The sequence below is a fragment of the Mus pahari genome, chromosome 1, assembly GCF_900095145.1.
Source record: "Mus pahari chromosome 1, PAHARI_EIJ_v1.1, whole genome shotgun sequence".
NCBI classification, from domain to species: Eukaryota; Metazoa; Chordata; class Mammalia; order Rodentia; family Muridae; genus Mus; species Mus pahari.
In genome coordinates this window covers 294,293-300,183 of record NC_034590.1, presented here as the reverse complement: position 1 = coordinate 300,183, position 5,891 = coordinate 294,293, and the positions used below count along the sequence as shown (strand labels likewise).

The following is a 5,891-nucleotide window of genomic DNA, read 5'->3' as shown; positions in this document are numbered from 1 at the left end:
ATAGATAGATAGATAGATAGATGATAGATAGATAGATAGATGATAGATAGATAGATAGATAGATAGATAGATAGATAGATAGATAGATAGATGATAGAGATGTAGACACATACATACATAACATACCTGGATGTATGGCTTTGTGTAACACACGCTTGTTTATGTCATCATGGTGTGGATGCACGTATGCTTTTGGGGATCATGTGGAGGTCAGAGGACAACCTTAGGAGTCAGTCTTCGAAGTCCATCTTGCCTGAGCATGTCCGGGTGGTGTCCCTGTTTTGCTACTGTAAGCAGCAGGCTGGCCGCCCTGTGAGTTTCCCAACTCGCCTGTCTCCACTTCCCATGTTGCTGGGGTAAAGACATGTGCTACCATGCCTAGCTTCTTGTGGGCTCAGGGGATTCAAACCTGGGTCTTCACCCTAACATAGCAAGCATCTTTACCCACTGAGCCACCTGCCCAGCCTTCAGACTATCCACTGTGTCTCCTAGCCAGGCTCGGTGAACCTGGAGGAGAGGTGGGATGGTGAAGCCAGCTGATTATGACTTTCAGAATGGGTGACATTGTGGTACCCTGAGTGTGAGGTGTGGGGGAGGGGAAGGGAGGGAGAGAGACAGAATATGTTCCTGAACCTGGAGCCAAATAGGTGAGATCCCAGTTACTTTGGAAGCTGAGGTCAGCAGGAGAATCAAACGCTCAGGCCTAGCTCAGGCTAAGAATAATGAGTTCAAGGCCAGGATGGTTTGCTTACCAAGACCGTGTCTAAAAGAGAAAAAGAAGGTGGGGCAGCAGCTCAGTAGCTAAATGCCTGATAAGAATTTATCAGCAGGGGCTGGAGAGGTGACTCAGTGGTTAAGAGCACTGTCTGCTCTTCCAAAGGTCCCAAGTTCAATTCTCAGCACCCACATAACAGCTCACAACTGTCTGTAACTCCAGTTCCAATGGATCTGACACCCTCACACCCATAAAAAATAAATTAAGCAAATTATTTTTAAAAATTACCAGTTAAGGCTCTAGTAGCAGTAAATCGATCGATAAATTGATTGATTGATTGATTAAAGCAATTAAAATAAATTTTTGAGACAGGGTCTTAACATGTAGCTCTGACTGTCCTTGAACTCACAGAGATCTACCCGCCTCTGCCTCCTGGGGGCTAGGATTAAGGGCATGTACCAACATGCCTGTAAAACACATCTTTTTTTTTTTTTTTTTTTAAAGACTTATTTATTTATTATACGTAAGTACACTGTAGCTGTCTTCAGACACTCCAGAAGAGGGCGTCAGATCTCGATACGGATGGCTGTGAGCCACCATGTGGTTGCTGGGATTTGAACTCCGGACCTTCGGAAGAGCAGTCAGTGCTCTTACCCACTGAGCCATCTCACCAGCCCACACATACATCTTTAAGAACTATATTTTAAAAGACAAATGACTAGGGGCTGACTGGGGAGGGGGGCAGGGAGGGGGATGAGAAGTGAATAAGTAAAATAATAAAAAATTTCCATTTGCCAAGGAAGAAGCTTAAAGGAATAGCACTGTAAATATATGTGACTCTAGTAAGAGAGAGAGAGAGAGAGAGAGAGAGAGAGAGAGAGAGAGAGAGAGAGAGAGAGAGACAGAAAGCAGAGAGAAGGAAGAGAAAGGAGTGTAAGCGCTCATCTGAGAGCCTTGTGTGGAAGTTTTTTGCTTTAATCTGTTACCTCTTAATTTTATTATTGCTCTGTTTTCTTCCCTTTCATCTGTTTGGGATCAGACAAGCACTCTGTAAGCACATTTTTGGTGAAATATCTCATTAACCTAGAAATCGTCAGTAAAACGTAAAGCCCCCGCCCCACCCACTCGCAGCCCTGTGCTTCCAAAGGAACCTCAATGATCCTGTATCCTTCTAGACTTTTCTCTGTGAGTCTCCGAGTGTGCTTGTATGTTTTCCTTAGTGTCTTCATTTTATTTGGTTTTCATGCTTAATTTAAATTTTTGAATAAATAAAATTTCATGGTTCAGACATCAAAAACCATATGAAAAAATTATATGTGCAAATCTCCCCCAGCCCCGTTCTCCGTTCTGTGGGCTCACATCCCTCCGGTAGGTGACATCTGTTGTGAATTTCTTGTTTACTCCAGGGGATTTTTATCCATGTGCAACTCACTACAAATACATATCATATGGCAGGCTCAAAATTGTTTTTTCCTCTGCTCAGTTACTCCTGGCTATTATTCCACAGTCTGGCAGATTTCTTTAACTATTTCTTTCTTGTATTATTATTAGCTTAGAGACAAAGACTCACCTAGCCAAGGCTGGCCTCAAACTTTCTCTGTAGATGAGAGCAAACTACTGATCCTCTGTCTCCACCCACTCAAGGCTGGAGTGGTAGATGCGTGCCACCTTACCTTTTATCTGTATGCATGTGTCCCTGTGTTTGTGTATTCTTGTGTGTTCTTATGTGTGTGCATTCTTGGGTGTGTGTATTTCTGTATGTGTGTTTCTATGTCTGTTCCTGTGTATGTGTGTCTCTGTGTGTGTCCCTGTGTATGTATTTCTGTGGGTGTCCCTGTGTGTGTATTCCTGTGTATGTTCTCATGTGTATGCTCTTGTGTGTTTGTTTCTATGTCTGTTCCTGTGTATGTGTGTCCCTGTGTGTGTCCCTGTGTGTGTGTTTCTGTGTGTTTCCCTGTGTGTGTGTCCCTGTATGTGTTCTTGTGTGCAATGTCCCTGTGTGTTTTTGTGTGTATCCCTGTGTGAGCTTCTGTGTATCCTTGTGAGTGCTCTCGTGTGTTCCTGTGTATGTGTGTGTTCCTGTATGTGTGTTTGTGACCCTGTGTGTAGGTGTTCCTATAGTGTATGTTCCTGTGCGTGTTTTTGTATATATGTGTGTCCTTGTGTGTGCTTCTGTGTGTGTATTACAACTATCAAGCGATAGGTGCCACATATCTCTTGAGATCTGCGCACTGTTTGCTTTGGGAGAAGCTGCCAAACTGGCTTATAGCAGAACTTGCCCATTTCCACCGCCCTGGTGGTGGCTGAGCGTCTCCATCCTTGCCAACAGGATTGAGGTTCATTGAGGTTCATTGAGGTTCTGCACTTGGCTAAAAAGGACGCCATCTATGAGCTACATTCTCCTGCCCCTCAGTGGCACTGGGCATCTTCTTTGCATCTCCTCCTCTATCTGTTGCCCATTTCCTTTTGCTGCCCATTTCTGTTTGGGACAGGCTTGTTTTTTGTTTTTGTTTTTTCCTTAATTATATTGCTTGTTTTTAGATTTGTTTTTTAAATTGTATGTGTGTTCACGTCTCGTTGCAAGCATGCGTTGTACCTGAGGAGACCTGCTGTTGAATCCCTATGACTTGGAGTCACAGATGGTTGTGAGCCATGGTTTGGATTCTGGGGGTCGATTCCAGCTCTTCTGGAAGAGCAGCCATTGCTCTTAGCTGCTGAGCCACCTCTCCAGTCCTGTGGATAATATGCTTTCCTGCATTGCACACATCACACAATAAGCCTACTGTGTGCCGGATACTGCTCCAGACACCTCGTACAGAGCAGCAAAGCAGGCCTGGCAGTGCCCAGGAGGCTCCCATTCTAGAAGCGGGGCAGTAATTTGAGAGACACAGGAGTGAGGACAGTCTTCACATCGGGGTGTGCAGTTGGGATCCCAGCTGAGGGGGGACGGTCGTCCATGAGCTCCTGGCCAGTCAGCTACAGAGAAAGACCATGCGCAAAGGGAAGCAAAGCTTTGTTTAGAGTTGCCTGTTCATGGGTGGCTATTGTGACAAAGAGAAGGGAACGGGAGCAGGCTTGAGGATGTGTGGAGGGAATCTCTGAGGGTTTAAGTTTAATTTTTTAACTTTTGTTTCTTTGTTTCCCAAAGCAAGGTTTCTTTATTTAACAGCCCTGGTTGTCCTGGAACTTGCTTTGTAGACCAGGCTAACCGTGAACTCCTAGAGATCTGCCTGGAATTAAAGGTGTATGCCACCACACCTGGCTATCTCTGAGGGTCTTTTTTCTTTTTTTTTTCTTTTTTGGTTTTTTCGAGACAGGGTTTCTCTGTATAGCCCTGGCTGTCCTGGAACTCACTTTGTAGACCAGGCTGGCCTCAAACTCAGAAATCCGCCTGTCTCTGCCTCCCGAGTGCTGGGATTAAAGGCGTGCACCACCACGCCCGGCTGGTACTTTTTTTTTAAAGATTTATTTATTATTACATGTAAGTACACTGTAGCTGTCTTCAGACACACCAGAAGAGGGCATCAGATCTCATTATAGGTGGTTGTGAGCCACTATGTGGTTGCTGGGATTTAAACTCAGGACCTTCAGAAGAGCAGTCAGTGCTCTTAACCACTGAGCCATCTCTCCAGGCTGAAAGGAATTATTTTTAACCTGTCATGGTGATGCCCCAGAATTTGAGAGGTGAAGGAAAAGATCACAGGTTCAAGATCATCTTGACTATATAGTGAGTTTGAGGCCAGTCTTAGCTACTTGAAAATCTGCCTTAGAGAGTGGTGGGAGGGAGGAAGGATGGATGGAAGCAGGGAGGGAGGAGGGACAGAAGGAGGGATGGAAGGAGGGAGGATGCTCTTGCAGAGGACCCAGACTCAGTTCCAAGGACACACATGTGGTAGTTCACACTGTCTGTCTTAGTTACTTTTGTATTTCTGTGTTAAGGTACCATGACCAAGGCAATTTATAAAAAGAAAACACTTAATGGGGGAGGGGGTGGTCCTGGTTCAAAGGGTAGTAGGGTCCATGACTATAATGGGGAGAGCCTGGCAGCCTGCAGCCAGGCGGGTATGATACTGGAGCAGTAGCTGAGAGTGTACAACTGATCTATAAGCATTAGGGAGAGAAAAGGTCTGACGTGGGCTTTTGAGATCTCAAAGCCTACTCCTGGTGCCACACCTCCTCCAACAAGGCCACACCTCCTACCCTTCCCAAGCAACAAGTCTACCAACTAAGGACCAAGTATTCAAGTACATGAACCTAAGGGGCCATTCTCACTCACATCACACTGTCTGTAACTCCAGTTCTAGGAGGTCCAGTGCTGTTCTCTCCTACAAGGGTAGCACACACACACACACACACACACACACACACACACACACGTATGTGATATACAGACAAGACCCTCACACATAAATTTTAAAAGACTGCTCCTCCAGAGGATAAAATTTTTGTTTCAGTACCCACATCAGTCAACCCATAGCTGCCTGTAACTCCGGCTCCAGGGGGTTCAACACCCTCTTCTAACCTCCACAGTTACCTGTACACATGGTACACACAGAGAAACACACATACAAATAAAAGTATAAATAAATCTTAAGAAGATCGATGTCTCGGTGGGTAAGGGCACTTGCTACCAAGCCTGATGACCTGAGTTTGCTCCCTCAGCCACACAGTAGAAGGAGGGGATCAGTTCTCTCAAGTTGTCCTCTGACAGCCCTCGTGTGTCGTGGCACAAGCACACTTGTCTTCACACACACAAACAACAAGGAAGTGTAAAAAAATGGCTTTCTGCTCAAATGGCTTTGAAATGTCCCTTTCATTGGTCATTCGGCTTCTGGTGTCTTGTGACATTAGGGTCAGTGCAGACATGTCTTCCGTGTGGCCAGATTTAGAATTATTTGCCCTGGTGACTTTAATTCTTGTAAAGCCTCTCCCCCAAGACTCTCAAAGCATTTGGGCAGCTTCTCCTAATTCCCGGGTTTACTCATTCCATTTAAGCCTTTAACCCATCTGTAACCATTTTCAACATGAATAGCAGGTAAATCTATAGCTGTTTGGCTCATGCCCATTTCCTGATCTTTGGGGATTTCAAAAGATATATTAACTCTCCGGTGTATTTAGCCTCTTTGTGTGTGTGTGTGTGTGTGTGTGTGTGTGTGTGTGTGTGTGTGTGTGTGTG

At 45.2% G+C, this 5,891-nt stretch overlaps 1 protein-coding gene across 2 annotated transcripts in view; it reads left to right on the top strand.

Annotated features, from left to right (window-relative positions):
* Sptbn4 (spectrin beta, non-erythrocytic 4) overlaps positions 1 to 5,891 on the top strand; it is a 97,824-nt gene that overhangs the window by 73,102 nt on the left and 18,831 nt on the right. The window lies entirely within an intron of this gene.